This window comes from Chlamydotis macqueenii, chromosome 3 (assembly GCF_036417535.1).
Source record: "Chlamydotis macqueenii isolate bChlMac1 chromosome 3, bChlMac1.mat, whole genome shotgun sequence".
Lineage (NCBI taxonomy): Eukaryota > Metazoa > Chordata > Aves > Otidiformes > Otididae > Chlamydotis > Chlamydotis macqueenii.
Window position 1 is genome coordinate 111,389,606 of NC_141558.1, and position 21,461 is coordinate 111,411,066.

The 21,461-nt window shown below is 39.8% G+C and overlaps 1 long non-coding RNA gene across 3 annotated transcripts; it reads left to right on the forward strand.

Annotated features, from left to right (window-relative positions):
* Positions 1–227: 227 nt before the first annotated feature.
* LOC147601401 (uncharacterized) lies at positions 228–21,128 on the forward strand. 3 transcript variants are annotated; one of them, XR_015258308.1, is made up of 6 exons: positions 228–254; positions 1,544–1,621; positions 3,044–3,167; positions 6,634–6,858; positions 19,390–19,518; positions 20,964–21,128. It is a non-coding gene; the product is annotated as an uncharacterized LOC147601401 (long non-coding RNA). The 3 variants fall into 3 exon arrangements; XR_015258307.1 differs by lacking the exon at positions 228–254 and adding an exon at positions 354–397; XR_015258309.1 differs by lacking the exon at positions 228–254 and adding an exon at positions 354–397 and having other exon boundaries at positions 20,968–21,128.
* The last annotated feature ends 333 nt before the right edge of the window (positions 21,129–21,461 follow it).

Here is a 21,461-nt window from a genome sequence, read left to right on the forward strand (position 1 = left end):
GTCATGGCGCTGGCCGGGCGCCACGACCGGGCCGTGGCCTTGCACGGAGGTGCGGGGAAGCTGCCCACGGCCTCGCGGGTGACGGTTTGGGGCAGCACTACCCCCTCCAGCCCGCCCCGGCCCGGCGGCCCCGCCGGCGCTGCGGGAGAGACGGCGGGGGCGGAGCCGGGCCGGGGAAGTGTGGTGGTCACGTGGCGGGGGGTCACGTGGCGGAGGAGTCGGGCCCAGCCGCCGCCGCCGCCGCTCCGGTAGCGGTGAGAGACAGAGACAGAGACGGAGCCGGGAGGGCGGGCGGGGAGGGAGGGGGAGGCGGTGCGGGGGGCCGGGGCGGGCGCGGGGGAGGGAGCCCCGGGGGTGCGAGTGGCCGCCGCCTTCTCCGCCGTCGCGCCCCGCCGAGGTGAGTGCGGGGCGGAGGGGCGATGCGCGGGGCAGGGCCGCAGGGCGGGGGCGCCGCCGGGAGCGGGCTGGGCCAGGCCGAGCGTTGTGCGGGGCCGGGGGCGCGGCTGCGGGGCTGTTTTTCCGCTCGTTCCGGTGGGCACCTGCCTACCGGCGGGCGGCAGAGTTGTCCTTTTTTTTTGGGGCCCCCGGGGGGGGGGGTCCCGGGGCGCCGCCGGGAGTTGTGCGGCCGTTGTCCGCCGCGCCCGCTGTTTGGCGGTGCCCCCCGCGCGCCTGAGGGGCACCGGCTGAGCTGCCCCTCCCCCCGTCAGCCGCCGGGGCGGGGGGAACCCCGGTCCTTCCCTTCTGCCGGCAGCCCCGAAAGCCGGGCGGCCCCCGCCCTGTCCCGGAGGCCGCTGCTCCGCCTCGCCCAGCGGCCGGGGTCCGGCAGCGGCCGGGGTCCGGGAGGCGCGGACGGCGGCGAAGCGGGGAGCAGGGGCGCGGCCTTCGCATCACCTGTGACCGTCTGAGCTGCGATTTTTAAATTTTTTTTCCCCCCCCCTTTTTTTTTTTTTTTTTTCCCCCGCTACGTTTCCCCCCCACCCTCGCGTTGGGGGAGCGTGCGGTTCGGGAATTTGCCCTGCGATACGGTAAATTTCGCCTCGGGAGTGCAACTCCTTCGCCTTCTTTTGTGCTGTGTCTTCACACCGTGCCTCAGTAAATGTCTGCGTGCGAACGTGTTCGAGCACATTGGCTTCCTAAAGGTTTCCTAAAAAGTGCAGGAATCATCTACCCATTCAGTACTTAAATTTGACTTAAATAGCCAAATGTACCGTTAAAACAGCGGTATGGGGTCAGATCAAAGGTCTGTCTAGTTTAGATTCCGGTTTCTGCAAGTGGCACTTAGCAGATGTTTAGGAAACACCATAACAACAGAGTGAGCATGCTGTGCAGCTTTGGGAAACTAGCCAGGCCTCCAGCAATTTGAGGTTAAGGGACTTCCGAAGTCAAATGTGATAGTTTAGTATTTATGAGCCCATTTTCTTCCACGATTTAGTTATGCATGTTTTCAAAAAAGAACAAGACAAAAACCTCTTAAGAAAAAAGGTTTCTTTTTGCCTTCTTTAAAAAAAAAAAAACAACAAAATTGCACTTATTATTGTCATAGGCAATTTCATTTTGCGAGGATGAAATTTGCCTGTCCAAGGATTACTGATTCGTGAGCAACATACTGTGTTTCGAAGAGGTAAGGGGTATTTGCAACGGTTATTTTCTCCACATATGGGAGCTCTAAATAGTAAAATTGGTTCTTAATAGCTGTTTTTACAAATCATTTGTGAAATTTAAGTTCTAAAACCTGAAATCTCGGTTTAATAAAATGCAATATAGTAAGAACTTGCTCAAAATAGCAAGTGTTTTACTGTAATACAGTATTAGCAACTTCAAAGATGATTACGTGAATACAAACTACTAACACTTGACTATTTCTACTTAATCTGAATGAGTTAACTTGTATAAAAAGAGGAGGTTTATTAATGGAACAGATTGCTCATTACATCAAGATTTCTGGTAAAATTATTTCAATAATACCATCATAGATTTTTCCATAATAGCAAAATCATGGTGATCCCTAGGGATGCTAGTTATCAACGTGATCCTGCAATCCTAGTTCAAGAAATAGCTTCATGCCAGGAACTAACTTGATTGCTCTTGTGTTGCATGAGTGGGCCTCGTTTTTCACAGGCAAAGTGAATGTCAAGCAAAGCAGAGCTATTTCAAAAAGCTGCATATCCCTCCACGCCCCCAGTGGAATTTTATAAGAAGGTCATTAGCAGTTTCTTGGGGGCTGAGAGGAGGCAGTGGGTTGAGGGGGATGTGCGTGCATATATAGATAGATATTTATAAGATTAAAAATAGCTCAGAAAATCGACAACTATAACTGTTGTGAATTACTTCAATGGAAATATTTTTTTTTTTTTTTGTACAACACATCACTGCTGCTAACAACAGACTATGGAATTTGTTCTCACCTAGTCAACAGATGTTTGTTACAAAGCTCTTAACATAGTTCACTATTCTGTACAAACCCTACTGACTTTGAAATATACTGAGCTCCTGATTGACAGTTTAAAGTATTCAATGTATTTTCTTCAGTAAGTTGATGGTTCTTTTGTAACCTTACAAAAATTGTTGCAGTGCAACGTTCCTTGGCTCACTGAATAATTTTTATCACAAAAAATGATTGGTTCAGCTGAACTTTCAAATACAATCAGGGTTTTTTTTTTTTTTTAAGAACTAGCCTCTAGAAAAAGTTGCACTTGTTCTATGTAATTATTAAGCATACTTATAATACACAGCTTTTAACAGTACTCTTCATTAGTAGGTCTCAAAGCACCTTGCTAAAGAATTCAGTGTAATTATTCTCCTCTTATCTCAGGGTAATTATTCTCATCTTATCTAGTGCTCATAAAGAGATCGTTGTCTGCCTGTGAACACCATAAGAAAGTTTGTAAGAACGTCTAACAATAAAACCAGATTTTTTTATTCATTTTTTTTTCTCAAAACCCCATGAACTCACTTTTCTGTTTTGTACAATTTTCTGTTGTAGTGTTTTTTATTTCGTTTAACAATGCCTGAGGTAATTTCACACTGTACCTTCCATATCAAGGTTGGAAGCTAAGCCTGTGCTTTAAGTAGAACAGACTTCTCTTCATAGTGTCAGAAGACCCTGCTGAAGACTTCACCAGATTCGCTGATGAGTTAGAGAATGTTTCAAGACAGTTTCTGTTAAGGTGATCGAAGTCGTAATGGTGCATGTCTGTAGTTCAGTTACCAGGGAGCTTGGCTGCTCTGAGAGTTAGTGCAGATGTCTGTTGGTATCTAACGGGGGGGGGGGCAAAAAAAAAAACAAACCCACCAAAAGTGTCTGTGTGTGTGCATGAGTGAGTTACATGGACAGCATCCTCATATCTGCTTGGTTTTCCTTCATTTCCACATTGCCGAGCTGGTAGAAATGGTCCAGAATCTCGCATTTAATTTTTTTTTGGTCTGGAACCACCAGTTCCAGTCATCTTCAGTGTGCCGTTTTTGTAACGCATCTTGTAGAGGAGCAAATTTCTGATGGTAGAGGTATGAAGTGCACACCCTTAAATTGTTGTTTTCCAAGTAGCTCTGTCAGTTGGGATGTGCAGATGATTATGACTAATTAGATTATTGGTGTATTTCAATAATTTAGTTTAGAACTTGAGGTGTTCTGCTGGGTTAGTGTCTTTCAAAATAGAAAAGAAAACCATTTATTCATGTTTTAATTCAAGACAATACATTAAAGGATTGTCATTTAGGGATAAAATACAAGTTAGGAAATACATGAAAGAATTGATAATGGAAGGATTATAATTTGGGAAGTATCTGGTATACTATATACTAAATAGGATGGGAACTGTATTCCTGGGTAGTGTAATGCTATCCAGAAACATGAGCTCATACAGCTTAGATCTCAGATGTAAACCCTTTATTAAAGGGGATGAAGCCTTACCTACTGTAATGAAATTTGCCAGCAGCCTTATAGGTGTAGTCAGTGATCTTGGTTGACTCTGTAAAAACAATGCCTGCTTGTTGGCAGGCTACTATCTAGGTTCCTGTTAGATCTGTGTGGATTCAGATTATTTGGAAAAAAAGGTCCAACAGGAAATAGTCTGAGAGGTCCAGTTTCAAGAAGTTGTTTTTCTGCCTATTTTTGTGTTCATTGTTTCTGTGACTCTTGTTTTGATCCATGCTTTTGTATTTGATCCATTATTTCTATGTTGTGTTATTTTTAACGAATGCCTTTCTTTGCATTGTTTTACAGTACTTAAAACTTTAATAGCTTTTAAATGGTCTATGATAATAGTTTTCACTTTGTGCGTACACCCATGAAAGACCTTGGTATTTTTCAGCTGTGCATCATATCCTTGATAGCTGTAATATGTCAGGGCTGGTCTGGGGAACCTCCCACTGGAAAGCTGGGCTGTTTGTGTAGTGTGGAGGTCCTTGATTAATTTGTGATTGTTGCCTTCTGCATGGTTTCAGAGCTAGCAGACCCAGCAGGTAGTCGTACACTTTCCTAGTACCTGCGTTTGAATAGTCTCCAACATCCTTGTCTAGCAGAAAGTACTTTGTGCGAAGCATGTACTTGAAGATTAGCTTTCCTATTAGAATATAAATATCTAGCACTTCTCAGGACTGTCAGCACAATCCATCCTATCAGTTCTTCCTCTGCTTTGTACGTGCAATGGAATAGATTCCTCTCCTTTGAAAACACTCATTAAATATTTGCTGAAGGAAATTTCTGAATAGTATCTTCATGTATCTCTTGTTTCACTAGTTTGAATAATAATTGCAAAGTAAAATTTGTAAGACGATCAAACCCATTCATGTAGCCATTTAAAGAAAATTACTGCAGATACTTTACCAGCGGTACCTGGCTCCGTTTAAGCAGACTAAAAACATAGAAAGGAGCTATGAATGTTGGACACAATATGAAATAAAATAATCTTTCTGCATGTATATTAAGAATACTATAGAAGGGCAATGTTTTTGAATATAAGTAGGAAATAAAGTTATTGTGAAAAGCAAAGGTTGGCTGCCTGCTGTGATTGTGGTGGATCACAGTCCACAGGAGGCTCTTTAGTTGGAGAAAGACTGTAGCTAACAAAATTCTTAAATTATGAGAGGGAGAGAGCGCTTGCACTTTTGTTCTGTTTTGGTGCAGCGTCTAGTGCAGTGGAAACCCTGTTTGGGCATTCAGGCATTACTAGCAATGTTATTGCTGCCTGTGCTTGATAAAAAGGAGATCTCCTTATTCTAATGGGACAGTGGAATGACTTCTAGGAAATCCTTTCAGTCGTAAATAACTAAAAAGCAAAACACGACCCCAACGATCTACCTGTCTAGAATCTCAGTAAAATACACAAAAGAGCATTTGACTACCACAGATCCTCTCTTGCAGATAATATAAACTGTGTATAACAGTTAATGTTGTATAAATATGTTAAAAACGTTACTCATAAAGCTATTTTAAGTGTTAAGTAAAACTTGGAAAGGGGGAGTGAATTCAACTAAGGGAGAAGGAGGAAGAGTTATGTATTTGTGGTGTCTTCCCCAGCTCTCATGAGTGATGCGAGTATATTAAGAACTGTTACTATATAAATATCTTGGCTGCCGTACAAGTGCCCTACATAGTTTTGGAAATGAGGGAATTGAACAGTGTAGGTGTTGAACCAGCTTTAGATATTTTACCTTCGTTTTTCCCAGGCACAAAAATGCGGATCTAGAACAGTATATCAGCTCAGACCGAAGATGTTTCTACATCAGTATCTTGTTCTTAACAGTGGATGGTAGCAGATGCCTAGGAAGGAGTATTGTAGGGTGTGCAAATAGCTGAGTATCTGAAGGAAGCATCACTGGCTTTTAGCAGGAGGCAGTTTAGGGGTCTCTGGGCAGATGATTCGGTATTTGGTAGTTTGGTTTTTAGTAGTTGTTGTGAATTTATGCAATCTCTTTTTGAGCCGTATGAGATCCTGTGAGACAAGAACGACAGACGCCTGAGTGTCCATTTTTGGTTAGGCTGTTGCCAGCTTAAGAGTTACAGTCCTCCGCTCTTTTCATTTTGCATGTAAAACCTTGTTGTTTTTAACTTGTAAAATTTGATATCAAACTTGTATGGATAAAGTTATGATGTGTACATATGGAATGTCAGGCGTTGTGTGCAGAGTCTTTCTTTTATTTACTGAGAAATAATAAAAAAAACTCTTTAACAAAATCTCACTTTCAGTAATGCGCAGTTTGTTTATGTTTTGCATTTCTCTTTAGATGAAACCTGAGAACTGCTTACAGCCAGTTTTGCTCTTAGCAATGTATCTTTTTGTAAAGACTATGGCATTCCTATCTGTATATGAATTGTAGCTGTAGAAACACTGCAAGCATAAAAAGCTTGCTTCTGAAAAGTAGTTGCCAAGTTTGTGATTGTTTATGAGAATGAAGAAAGTTTCGATTCAGATTTTGGTGTGAAGTTTCTGTAGTTGAGTAGTTGAGAACAAGTATCATACTCCTATTTATCATATGGTCATCCAAAAAAAATAAAAGTAGGACGTTCCTGAATTATTTGGAAAAAGCACAGTATGCAAATGAAATGGCTTTTTTTCTATGGCTAATATTTGAACGTTCAGTTAATCTGTAAAAAAGTGATCTGAATCAAACGGGTTTCATCTGCCTTTTCAGACTTGAATTGCTCTGGAGACTGCTGAGGAGTTTTCCAACTTGATATGGACTTATGCCTGGCTTGGATTCCTCCTTCTCCTTGAGTATTAGAGTTTGTTAGCAGATCTTCAAAGAGGTTTGGTGCCTAAGGCAAAGGATCGTTTATGGCAGTGTGTATATATAATTTTTTTTTAAAGAAAAACAACTTGTAAGAACAGAAAATGGGGCTATGACTCCCATTGTCTGGTAGGTCTTTACAAATTTAACTGGATAAAGCAATGAAAGTGGTTGGATTCTAGGAGAGAGATTTAAATAAATGCATTTGAATCTTAAAATGATGTGGGAAGCTATTCAGTGAAAGTCTACTATCTTACATGATTGATCAAGGGATAAAATTAAACCCACTTATGTTACAGGTATGCCATTTGGAACCATTTGCAGTTTTTCCAAAGCAGAGATGAAGATATTAAAAAGGTGTGTGTGGGGGGGGGAAGATCAGAGGGATCAGGGAAAGGACATGGTTCTTCTGAAGATACCTATGGCAAGCCCTATTATGAATTGTAGTCGACCACTGTGAGCAAGAATTAGTCTGTTTCTCTCAACAACAAAAACTTCAGTGCAGCAACAGGGTTCTATTAAAAGCAAATACAAATCATAGGATTAAGTGATTAAATCTGCTTCCTCAGAGTTACAGACCTTCCAGAGGCGGATTCCTTCCAGATTTTGCCAGCCTCCTGAGGAGACGTTCTCTCTTCCTTAATACCAGTAGAATAACCCTGTGGAATGTGTATTAAATCCAGTATGTGTTATTTTGCAGTGTTGCAAAGAGAATTTTTGAATTTGAAAGTCTATTCACTGGGCCTGTAATAAGATTGAGGGAAGTATACTGTATTAAAAAAAGTATAATTTCAGCTCAGTATTAGGGCTAGGAGTATGACTGTACAGTATAAGTCCCTCCCATGTATTTCCAGAGGGCTAAGTACTTCTTTTTATTAATAAAGGAATTGGAAATTGCTCTTTCTTCCAAGGATTTAAATGAGAGACCACTGATTAGAGAATTATGTTGTCGCTTGGGAGATGAGAAAGAAGATTATATGGAGAAGTCTCATAATACACTTTCATTTTCTGTACTGTGTTGGTGGGTTTTGCAGTTTTTCTTGTTAATAAGAGAGCAGGTGACCTGAATCTGCTGGTTGTTCTGGGCTAAAAGTGACCAGTAATGCTGAAAGATTTCATAAAAGGTGGTGTCCTATTTTCACAAGATGCAAAAGTAAAGTCTTTTGTCACTGTCATAGGGAAGTTGTATTCCTAAGGTTGGATAGTTACTTAATTCAGTCTTCCCCTTCCCTCTTTGGAGTTTGATTTAAATACTTCTGATGTAAGAAAGCTTCTAGTTGTTTGGAGAGAAAATATTTGTGATGTAATTGTCTAGTGCTGTGGTGACAGGACGAGCTCTTACTGGTTTTAAAATAGCATTGCTCATTGAAACTCCAGAAATAATAGGAAAACTTTATTTCCTGATTTGGGTTTGAATTTGTGTCCTTGTCATCCAAAGATGAGTGTGAAAACTGAGAAATGAGCGGCATTTGCTGTATGTTGGGCAGAGAATGAAAACTCTCCTAAAACAATCAAATGGCCTTTGCATGGGAAACAATAATATGATTTTTATAGTGTCACCAGGACTAGATCTGCTACTAGATGTCCATTTTTGGTTAAGGAAGATGTAATAGGCTGGATGTGTTGTCAGGGTTTGGATCATATTGATTCGTCTCCAGCTGCATTGTCACAGTTTTGACAAATATCATGGCTGATGACTGACTGTCCATACTGATGTGCAACTGTCTATTTTTTTTCACTTATGTCTACTTCTGCTTTATTTTGTTGGTGTGTAGACTAAGATCTCATTGCTTTCTGATGCTGACACTTGCTCAAGGTCTTGGGCTAATTTTTCTCTCTTGGAGTGTCTTAAGAGGTTGTTGCCTTCTTCACTGGCAGGACTAGTGTGGAAGTATTGAATGAAAGATCTTTGAATGCTGAGAATACTCAGTTCTGTTTCTGTTTTGATTGCCCCAAGTGACGTTTTTGAATGCACTTCTCTGTGTGTGGGCTGATAACACTGTTGGTGAGAATAGGCCTGAGGTGATGCAGGTTGAAAGGAGAAAGCTCTGGAGAACATTGTAAAGAGTATGTGACTTCTTTGAGTTTGTGTCCTTGATTAGACTGGGTTTTGGGGAAGGTGTGGTGGGGTTTTTTTTTGTAGATTTGTTTGTTTGTTTGTTTGTTGCTTTGGTTTTTCTACAATGGTTAGAACAATTTCTTTTGGTCATAGAATCATAGAATCATAGAATGGTTTGGGTTGGAAGGGACCTTCAAAGGCCATCTAGTCCAACCCCCCTGCAAGGAGCAGGGACATCCCCAACTAGATCAGGTTGCTTCTGGTTAAGAGTTGTGACCCTGTTTCCTTGATGCTGATATTGTTATTGTCTTTGCCTTCATTGAAATTTACAGTTTTGCAATTTCGTGGTGTGCAAAGCGAGACTGTGTTTTGTTATTGCTTCCTTATTTATTCTAGATCTTTGTAGCAAATGTAGTCGAGAAAGAAACCTTTGGTTTTTTGTCTTGTTTTAAAGCACCTCATTATGTCAACTGATCTAAAAATCTATCTGGAAAATTGCCCCAACTTAAAAATAAGTAACAATTGTGTGCAGACATACTTGGCTGCACAGCAAGATCTATTTTTAGAAAAGGTTTCTGTCCTGTTTTCGCTTAATTTTAATGATCTGGAGTTTTACCTTTATTTGAGAAACTTAATGAATTTTGGCATGTTTTCCAGTCCTTCCTAATAGATAAATGTGTGCATCCTCTGGATCAGATTTCAGAATCATTTCTGTAGGGGAAGCCCTGTTTATCTGTCAGACAACCTCAGGTATTTAAATAATTCCTGATGTGTTCAAAATTCTGCCTCTGCTTGTTTTACTCTAGCAGGGTCTTGTGATTGGGAAGGTGAAGTAGTGTAGGAGATTGCTTCCATATAAATACAGCATGTTAAGAAGCAACTGCAGTCCCATGTAGATGAGTGTTCTGGTGAAATGTTGGGTTTGGTTTTTAAATGAGCCTGTGTCAGTCTAAGTTAGCAGTTACATTTGGAATTTATTTTTGTTGTGTGTTAGTTGATGATGACGGCCAGCGGACTGGGAATCAGAACTCCTGTACTTACCTCTCAATTCTATCATGGACTTCTGTATTGCCTTGAGATGCTTAATTGTTGTCTTCTCAGCAGTATAATGGGAATAATGCTATTTTCCTGCTTCTCCTAGGATCACTACGTCTAGTAGAGCACTTAACAGGACTCTGAATAAAACGTTCAAAGTTCAGGATTGTGTTACAAGAAATCACCGTGCAGTTGGAAATGAGTCAAATGTTCACTAAACTGAAGACGAGTAGACTAGGTAAAGGATAAACTAAAAAAGCTTCAGAAAGAGAGGGGACTGAAATAGGACAGGGTAAGCTATAAATACTGTTATATGACTCTTTATTTCCTTGTTCTCTTGTTTGATTCTTGAGACTGTGAACGCTTGGCCTGTTGCTTAACATCTGTAAACCATGAGACACAGCAATGATGCTAAAATGATGATACTTTAACAAGACTGGCATACCTGGATAAAATACCTGTGTAGGGCCCGTATTCGGACATATCCAGCAAAGGACTCTTGTAGTTGAAAGACTCCTCTACCTGTTTGTAGCAGATAATGAATCATAGGAAGGGGCCGTAGTGTTGCTAAATTAGAATGTGGTGTGTTGGGAGTTTTGGGAGTTACCAATGACAAGTCTGTATCGCTCGTTCATCGGCAGGGGTAAGTTTGTGATGGAAAGATTGATTCAACAACTTAGTGCATTTCTTTCTTTCCTATGTAATAGAAAATGCATCTATAGACTATTCATCTTTGTCTGTAGAGATGCTTTTTTGGCTGCAGATTTTTGAGTAATGTTGTGGGAGTTTTCATTTTCACAATCCTTTAGCATTGTCTGTGTTTACTGAAGCAGTACAAATAAAGCAGGGATGCCCTTTTGTTGAAAAGTCTCACCCTACCTGTTTGGGATTGTTTCTGGGCAACAGACTTCTAATTCCTATAATAATTTTCTTTAATACTTACTCAGCTGTTATGCCCCAGATTTATGTTTGAACAGTGTAGTATACGATATGCAAAATACAATTTATCCATGTCATAGATTTGTTAAGACAAGGTTATGCAGCCTAAACTTCTGCAGAATGCTGTATTTGCTTCATATGTGAAGTTGGGTGCTTAAGTTAAACTAAAGCAGTGTTCTTTTCAGAGAAGGTAATTATGAGGTTTTCTATTATTGTTTGACTTAAATTTATGATACAGGTATAAAGATGGTTCCCTCCTGTAGTTAACTGGTAATAGATCTGTTCTTTTCTTGCATCTAGGTATAGGTAGAGACCTTATGAAGAGGAGAATAGTACTTCAAGGCAAAGAGGCAAAGATAAAATTCCTTAGGTCGTAGAGAGGAGTCAGAAAAGGCAAGAAGTTCTTTGCTTCTCATTTTGAGCCTTATCAGTCTTCTGGTGCAGATATTTATTCAGAAACTTAACTGAACAAACAAAACACGCAGCTAAAATGCAGTGAACTAAGTTGCTTTCTTTAATGATGATTTTCGTCACTAGGTTTCTCAAGGTGTGGTGCGAGGCTTCCTGGGTGTCTCACCTCAAGCTGCTTACAGCCTCTCTTTGGAATGTGTCTTGTTTACCGATCTTTTTTTCCTTTCTATTTTTTGAGACTTATTCTCTGTCTTCAGAAGTTTACTTGTCTTCTTTGAGTAGCTGAGTAAATTCAGGGATCTCTCAGGGACTGAAATTCGTCCAAAGATTATAACACTGTCGTGTTTCATGCCTTGTCCCTCTGCATTTTTGAGGGCTTTTTTTTCAGGACAGACTTCTGTGGCTATGCGATTGATACTGTGCATAGTTCCTAACGTGAAAGTGCTAATGTTTTTGCTCTCTAGACTGTGATGTTTGTTAGGTGGCCTGTACTGTAGTACTCAGACCTTCTCTTTCAAGCTTTTCTTGCAGGATATTTCAAAGCCATCTGTTTTAAAGTACAATTAAGTGATAAAAGGGAGGTAGAAGTTGTGGGAGATGCTGGTTTCCACAGCAAATAAAACTCTTAGAAGTGCACAGCTTGTTTGGCAGCATTAGGATATCTAGTGCACTTTGCAGCATGCTTGCTGTGAACTGACAGCCGAAGACCTTTTGTTCAGTGTTTTGGAAAATTTCAGACCCAGAACTCTGGTCAAAACATTATTCAGACACAAAATGGTATATAGCCACTTCTCCGAAAATCACAATCTCTCTTCTTATATTAAGGTTTTCAGACATAATGTAGACATGTCTTGTACTTTCTACTGTTTGAAGGATCTAAGGCTTAAGAAACGTGGTGCTTCGAATTCCAAGTTATTCGCCCTAGCACTCCTTCACATGGAGTAGCTTCTGCAGATTTTTTCTGGTATTTACAAACAAAATGGGCAAAAGCTCAGATTTGTCCTAGAGTAGGTTTGTTTTGTTTGAGTTGTTCCCCGCCCCCCCCCCCCCCCCCCCCCAAATTCTGAAATGGTTACTGATGAGTCTTAATTATAAACAAGACATTCCCTCATGCTAGTGATAAGCCTAAATGTGCCTTGGAACAATTACCTCTTTCTTAGCATGATGTCAGTGGAAAGCCTGAAAATGCTTCCATGCAGCAGCTTGCTTTCTCAGCTAGAAAAGAAATCTTTATTGTCGGTGGCTTATTAGATCCTTAGTATCATATAAATTTATTTTGTGTAGTGTAGTCATAACATCTTTCAAATGCCCTGACTCTTTGTGGTTATACCCAAAATCAGCAGGGTATCATAGTTGTTCATAGCTTGGGCATATGAAGACATGTTTTGTTGAAACTGGGCCTCAATCAGTTGGAAAGGTTGCTTCCTGCTTTCCATGCTGGTTTTTGGTGCACGTTTGTGTCATACAGAAGCAAAAATGAAATGAAAGTATTGATATTCTACACAGGTTTTGGGTTGAGACAGGCATATTGGTTGCCAAAGAGGTATTTTTGTTTGTCCTGTCCTGTTCCCCCACCCCCAGTTGTGGTATATGATTACAGTAATAGCCAAAAATGTGTCTGGAAAGAACCTAGCATGACGATAATGCACCCTCTCCTCTCAGGAGTTTGCAATCTGTATTTGTTTTTTTTTTAGGCAAACACTTATTGTACACTTCTATCACTTGAGTCTTCATAGGAGGAATAAGAAAGGAATCGCTGCCCTCTTAATGTTTTTAATCAGCATTTTATCTGTTTTGCTTGATTTCTGATAGTACATTGTTTTTCTAATAACACGCTCCTATCTCCCTATGTGAACTTAAAGTATCTAATTTATTGAGACAGGATTGTCTTGCTTCATGGAGTTTATGAACATGTCATTTTTCATGTCAAATGATTTAGCTTTTCACTGGCATGCTAATAAAAAAGCTTCAGTAACTTTGGTTTTGTTTTCTTTTTTTTTTGTTCTAGATGGCAGATGACGCTCTGTAGTATGTATGTACAGGCTGCTGGCCTGTTTACTCGGTCCAGGAGATTGATAGTATGCTTGAAGTCTGATTTGGGCCTTTTGCGCAAGAGCTGTAGCATCGTGGTTTCAAAATAAAACTGCATGAATTCCACATGCTAATCTAGTGCTCTTTTTTACCCTGTGAACCACTTGCCTGTTTTTAGTATGACCTTAATGCACCCCATTTTCCCAGAAGGAAACTTGCTCCTTGTCTCTGCTTCCCTCTTAGAAGGATTCCCTCCATCTTTGTCATTAGCCACGTGACCAGGATAATGTTTAAACATGGCTTGATGTCTCAGATCAGTCACTAGTCAGATTGGAGCCATCTTCTAAAGATTGACCTACTGCTGCCATATGACACTGCAGGGTTTGGCAAATAACCATTGCTATTTTGTTTTGTGCATATGTAAATAACTTTGAATGGGGGGGCAAGTAGAAATACTAATTTTTGCATAGCTCCTCTATTATGAACCTGATGTATGCATTGTTGATGCCATATTCATCCATCTAAAACCCTGTATATGTTGAGATTTGAGATATGAAGACTTTTTCCTGGAGTTTTAAAGTAATAGAACTAGTATGTCTGAAGGGCTAAGTCTTGTAAAACTTGGATTTGTGTAAATGGAGTTCTGGTTTCTTTTGAAACTAACTTGATGCAGTTGTGAGTTTGGAAGATAATCCTAAAATGTAATCCCTCAATATATTCCAACTTCTTTTTTTGCTGTCCCCAGCAATATTGGTGACGTTAGGTTTGACTGTTGGCAGTGGTTATTTTGTTGTTCTAGGCTGGATTTTCTAACACTGAATTACCTTGTGTACTTGTAGTGTTACGTATACATATACATACTGTGGGTCAGTGGTGCATATATGGCGGTTTGGAGAACATCTGGTCCAGAAACTGAGAACCATTTACCGTTTTTTAAAATAAAATAGCAAAATCATCTATCTGAATAAATGTGTGTTTAGATTATGTAATTACTTAAGTATGAATCACAGAATAGTTTTGTTTGGAAACGACCTTTAAAGGCCATCTAGTCCAACCCCCTGCAAGGAGCAGGGACATCTCCAACCAGATCACGTTGCTCAGAGCTCTGTCCAACCTGGCCTTGAATGTTTCCAGGGATGGGGCATCGACCACCTCTCTGGGCAACCTGTTCCAGTGTTTCATCACCCTCAGTGTAAAAATTTTTTCCTAATGTCCAATCTGAATCTGCTTCCTTCTATGTTAAAACCATTCCTCCTCTTCCTATCACAGCAGGCCCTGCTAAAGCATTTCTCCCTGTCTTTCCTGTAGGCCCCCTTTAGGTACTGGAGGGCTGCTATAAGGTCTCCCCCGAGCCTTCTCTTCTTCAGGCTGAACAACCCCAACTCTCTCAGCCTGTCCTCATAGGAGAGGTGCTCCAGCCCTCTGATCGTCTTCGTGGCCCTCCAGTTAGCAAAAAGAAATATCAATATGTGAGGTGTAAGCTATGTTTAATTTCAGATTGACATCAGTTTAGGGTTACTATCTAGTAACAGTCTTTCTTGCGGGAAAGGAGTAGAAATGCAAAATCAAATTAAAATAGTATATTTTAATCAAATTTCCTTGCTTGATGATTGAATGGTATCTATTCTTGGTTACTGTAAATAGTTTTTAATTAACCTGGCCTGCATATCTGTCTTTCTGCAGTGAACTGCAGGAGAAGCGTTTTGATGCAAGATGTGTTTCACCGAATGTTGATGGATATTTTCAAATATGAGAACAAAAGGCAGAACGTTGGTTATAGTTTTTGTGGATTCAGAGCAGATAAGTTTTGAAGCAAGATGGAAATGGACAGGAGAACATCAGAGGAGCCACACTCAATGGGTGATAGGATTGTAGCACAAACTGGAAGCCATTAATGGTAAATTCTTCCTTCTTATTTCAATGCTGTCTTTCCCTTCAGTTTTAAGGAGGATGCTCCGTCTCTGTCCCATGGGGAAGTTCCGTGGTGCAGCTGAGCTGATCTAACTTCTTTCTGTTTCTGAAAGGTCTCCTTGCACTGAAGTCTTGTCGGTCCTGCCTGCTCCTTTGCTTCTGCTCTGATACTCATCTGACCCTTCAATGAGTTGATCCACCTCCCTAAGGCCACAGAATACTCCTCACTTTTTTAGTATTTATTTTCTCATCATTTTAGGAAACAGAGTCTGCAAGATGTCAGACAGGCACTCAGCAGCGAACAGAGGGACAAGGGCCAACCAGATCTAGGAAGGCAAATTGGAGTAGGTCATAGGGGTGGTGGAAATTAACAAGTCTTTCTATGGCATATGCTGCTTTAAACAGTTTGCTTGTCTTGCAGGCCTGTACCTTTAGTTTTCTCATCTGGTACAACAGGAATCATACTTATGTATCTTACAGGGTTGCTAAAAAGACTTTGTAATGTGTGTTCAAGGCATCATAAATGATGAGAAAGATCTTACAGAAGCAATGCTGCCTTACTGTTTGCTGAGTATACTTACTACTTTTGTCATAAAACTTTATTTCTCAAGTGATAAGATGTCATAAAGCCATTAGATTACCATTGATAATGGTAATTCTGCTAGTCACGTATCAGCTCTTCTGTTCAAGAATGAGGAAGCTCTCTTAGTATTAATAATTTTGTGGGAAGAGCAGGGCTAGCTGTTTGAATCATTGAAGGTGTTATGAGAAATCCAATAGTGTTTCCATAGGCATGCCAACGTAATTACAGAAGCTTCTTTTGAAAATTGATAAGGCATCAGTTATTTGTAGCTCTGCTTCAGAGCAAATAAAGCAATAACAAATGTTGAACAGAGTGGGTGACCTGTGTGTGTATCCTGATTTTCTTTGCAATTGCATGTTCCAGAAGACAGACTTGGGTTTGCTTTTAGTGTGTTAGAGCTCCAGCTGGTCAGGGTACAGTTCTGAGAAGGAGCGATAAAGTGCATTTGCTATCAACCCAAAGCACTTGCTTTGTACTTGGCTTTTGGCTCTTGCAAGGAGAGCAACAGATCCAAGAATCACAGTACACATTACGTGAGGAATGTTACGAAACTGTAAGTGTGTTGCTATGCTCTGCTTAAAAATTTGATAAATTAAAATGTTGGAGCATTGAGAGGGAATAATCCTGTGACATCTTGTCCTAGTTTTGGCTAGTATTGAGATAATTTTCTTCTCAGTAGCTGCTGTGTTTTGGATTTAGTATGGGATTTAGTATGTGAAGAATGTTGGTAATACACTGATGTTATGAGTTGTTGCTAAAGAAACCAAGGACACTGTCCAGCTTCCCAGGTTTTGCTAATGTGCAGGTACAGGAAGCTGGGAGGAGTATAGCCAGTACAGTTGATCCAAACTGGCCAAAGAGAGTATTCCATGCCATAAACGCCATGCTCAGTATATAAGTGGGGTGGACTAGTGAGCTGGCTGGCTTTTCTCTCACTGTTCAAAATCATTCTGAGATAATTTTCAGTTTTTTTTAGTTCCGTGATGGCTGCTTGGGATGGGCTGTATTGGTCATTGAGTGGTGAGAAATTGTGCATCATTCGTTTTCTATATTTTGTTATTCCTATTATTGTTTTAATATATATATATATTATATTTTCCTTTGCTGTCTTTATCTCAACCCACAAGTCATCTTCCCAGTTTTCTCCTGCATTCCCTTGGGAGGGTGAGTGAGCAGCTGTGTGGTACTTAATTGCTGACTGGGGTTAAATCACAACACATCTCTAAGGCTCTATATAAGAGACACTGTTTTATTGTAGAACATCCCAGCATATGTGTTCTCCATCCCAGTGGGAGACTGACTGGCCCAGCAGAAGGTACTGTCTTTAATCAGATCCCTGCAGCTCTGCATTGCTGTAGTACATCTGTCTAGAATCTAGTGGTGTCTTCCTTTATTTTGCTGTTCATATTGCTCATTGTGAGATGGATTTCTTAATCTGAAATTTGGTTTTGTTAGCAGACCCCTTAAGTGCTATGTATGTGTGAAATCTTTTGGGTTTTACTTGCTTAAGGACTTTGTGTCCAGGAGGGATTGAAAGGAGAGAGTGGAATATTTGTTCGATGATTTTTGTGATTATCCATCCCTAAAATGTTGTTTGTTCCCATTCTTAGTGATCGATTTTGGATGGGTTACTGTAGGAGTGACATTGTGGGGAATATTTGGAAGATACAGCTGACACACTACAAATCTGTCAGGTCCATTAATTTGTAAAATTATTTGTTCCTATATGGTAATTGTATTTGGGGGTTGGCTTGCTTCAAGATTATGGTGGAACATTTGTCCATTCACTGTCCATATCACAGTTATTTGAAGGTGTATTGAACATGTTTGGAACCATATATGCCGTTTCATTATTCTCTCTTATGGCTTTGCAGTTGTATTAATGCCCTGAAATGCTCATCTTGGAAACATTATGAGTTAGTTACTCAGCCTTCTTTTCCCAGATAATCCTAGCAGCCTTTCCGTATTCTACTTTGACCAGTGGCACAAGCGTTACACAGCCCCTTGTACAAGATAAATGCATTACAGTATGGACACAAGGAGAAATAGCAGTGGCAGTAGGATGGCTGTTGCTATGATGTTCTACTGTTGTAAGCAAGACAGGATATTTATGTGTAATTTCTTGTTTTATGTCTTCTTAGAAAAAAATAGGCTGATTTCATGCAAACATAAAATCTTTGGAAGAATTTACCATTAATGGCTTCCAGTTTATGCTACAATCCTATCACCCATCGAGTGTGACTCCTCTGATGTTTTCCTTTCCGTTTCTATCTTGCTTCAAAGCTTATCTGTTCTGGATCCACAAAAAAAAAAGCCATAACCAACAGTATAACAGTTTTTTCTTGTTATGTTTTGTATGTTACATCATTTTAATCAACCAGCTCTATACAGAGCTCTATACAGAGCTGGTAGGCTGACAATCCACTGAAGTCAGGATCTGTATCAGATACTTGGGGTTTTAGAATCACCGAGTAACTAGATTTTCTCACATTTCATTTAGGTGTTTCATTCTTTTAATAGTTAGGACTATAATTTTTGTATTCTGATGTTGTAATTTGTTTGTTCATCAGCTGCCTTTGTTTCATGCTGTCATTCGGTAGATCAGTAAGTGAAAAGTAATATACCATTTTAGTTATTGGGGTAGAATTTTCTTAAAATGTCATTCTTGTGTTACTTAATTTCAGAAGCTTTCTCAGCTTTGTGAAATATTGTATATTTTACCTTTTTGTCTAAGTGATGGATTTTTTTTGTGTATCCATCTACTGCAGATCAAATGTAATAGCTGTTTCAAGCAGATGATAAAGTGTTGATTTCATTGCAATCTAGCTAGTATAGATAAAAAGATAGCATATAGTTTTCTCCTAGTAACCTGTTACTCTATGGTCTGTGCATAATGCACAGCATTAGATACTGAAGTAGTATACTGTCTTATTCATTGAATCTAAAAAGAAACTGGAATATACTGAACCTCTTAAGCTATAGAATTGAAATCCTGAAAAAGATGTTTCCGTGTAGTCTATTGTAATAGACTTTGTAAGCTCAAGGGAACCACTGACACTGCAAGATTATGATGTTACCTTGCCAAGCTGCTTACCAGAAAAAGCAGCAGAATTTTCCTTGAGCTGTTTGCAAGCAGGTTTTTTTCAGCACAGGAAAGGAACCTTCAGTACAGATGTTGAGTTTTATAGAGGAAATGCTCAAAGTGGATTACGTGTTAATCTTCTTTTTACCCCGGATTGTTCTGCTTTTTCAGCCCTTCACATAGACTTAACAGAAATAGCAGTTAACGTAGTAAATGTTAGGCTTTTATACAGCTCCGGACGTGCTTTGTGAAGTACTTATTTAATAAAAAAAGGATTGTACTAAAACGAGTTCTAAGTATATAGTAATTCTAGGCATAGATGGAAGAAAGCAACTGTGTAAGATAGCTTTAAAATTTCAGGTCAAAGTTATATTATTTATGAAATGACCTCAGATTGCTTTTATCTTCGTATTGTTACTTTTGGCTAGAATCTGCAAGTGAGATGGGATCCTAAGAAATTTACAGTTATGTTAAAAAAAAAAAGGCAACCTTTACCTGAGGAAAGCATGAGTGCAGGAGTATGACCTAGATTTGTCAGATTTAGGAGAAGCAGCCTGCTAAGTAGCACATAATCTACTGAATGCAATCATAATACTTTCCCAAATTCAGGTTTTCAAAATGAAGTAGGAAATGTGTGAAGCTGACATTCTTCAATCAAGACAGTCTCTTCTCTGGCTGTTTTGAAAAGTTCACCATCTTCATCTGAAGATCCTTGTGCTCCTTGGGAAAGGCAGTAAGGTGAAACTTGGCAATGGGAAAGAAGAAAATCCAAAAATGCTGTTTTCCCCCACCCTCCTGTTTAGTCATGGATAGCTTTAGCTTTTTGTTTATGCAAAAGCGTTAGCTCTGTGTGAATATTCATCTAAAAGATATAGATTTAACTGCCATTATGAATCTTCCCTTTTGATTGTCATACTTTGTGGATTCTGAAACTGAGCTTTAGCAAGAAAACCAATCTCATAAGCATAGATTAGGCAAACATGCTGAAAGGCATTGGAAGTTTTGTGTTGAGGAAGAAAAATAGTTGGGTCCAAGAAGTTTGACAGTTACTACATTTATGTAACTTAGTGGGGAAAAAAGTTAAATAAAATTAATTATAGGACTAGCTAAGAAGTAGTGAGAATATTACTTTTAATTTAAAACTCCCACAAATTTACAGCATTTGTTTACTTTCGTGGTGAAACCTGAATGTTTGCTCAATGGAAGAGCATTTTCCATAACTTTGTAGAGATTATAGTTAGAAGCAAGCACTGTTTTGTAGTTGTACAGAGTTAAATGAATTACACGAGGTGTAGCTGTCTTTGGATATTACCATGCTAAGAAATAGGTATATCAATACAATATAAAATGAATACATTTTATATTAGAAATTATACTTTTCAAAGGCTTGTTCTTTGCAGATTGACAAAGCTGAATGGAAAGAACTGGCATCTCAACTAAGTTTTTAGTTAATTGTAGAAATGAATTTTATAGAAAAAGTTTGAGTAGTCTCTTTTTTACATTGACAGCATTAAAGTGAAATATTAAAAATTCTTACTTAAAATAACTCATGTTGCTCCTTGAATATGATTTTTGGAAACTCTGGAAAAGCTTTTTTGTTCATTCATTTTCATCTGTGATCACCCTAACATGTATTTTTTTATCATATTTAAGAAAATAGAAGACGCAGTCCTTGATAGCTGTCCTTCCACTGAATACTTCTGTAATCAGCAGTTTTTACATATTATGGACTTCTTACTAGAAAGGCTGTAGAGAGACTCATAGTTGTGAAGACCTCTACAAAATAAAAATAATTAGACACAAGACTGCTGTGCTACTTAGGTGAAGTTCTGCCTTCCTGGCTTCAGCTTACCTCCCAGAGTCTGACGTGCATGGAGGATGCCTGCTTCTTGCTGGCCTCCTTGTCTCTGTATAGGTGACCAGTCAAGACTTAGCATATTAATCCAGATAGAGCAGCTCAAAAACATCATTTGCCTAACTGGGCACATATGTATGCATCTAATCTCATGCCCTCTGAATCTTGCTAATGAAACAACTCACTCACTTCTGTACAGAAGTCTTTGCTTTGCTGCAAGCATTAATTTAAAACTCTTATGAAGGCCCCATCAGTGACTCTTGCTTGTCAAGATTGCTCTGAGGCGACCACTCTTTGAGTCTGTCTTCGTGATACTATATTTTTTAAGCCAGAGACCTTGGCACAACCTTCCAGAATCTCGAGGAGAAAACATGGAACTTGAAGCAAAAGGGGACAGGTTTGGGGAGAAGATGAAGCTGTTCCATAGCTTTACATCTCTCTTCTGTGAGGGCAGGAGTATCCCTCTTCTTCATCTAGACCTCTGAGCAGCAGTTGTGAGGTGGGTGCAAGTCCTCCAGCACAGACTGAAACCTTCAGTTTTGGCACATTTGAGGGACAGTCAGGACAAGAGTTAAGTTCTTGATCCCAAAGCCAAAGACTGAGAAGCTCAAGTTCTTTGAAAACTACAACTCTTGTCTTTTTCAAATAAATAAATATCCAACTCATTGAAGGTCTCTGATGTGAGAAGTGCCTTGCTTCACAGCTCTAGCGGCCTGTGGTGAGCAAAAGACTGTGCGGTGGGAAGCTCGTACCCACAGTCCACTTCCCGTGATGCAGCTCGCAGGCGTCACCAGGAGTTCCCTTCCCACAGGTTGACACAGCATCT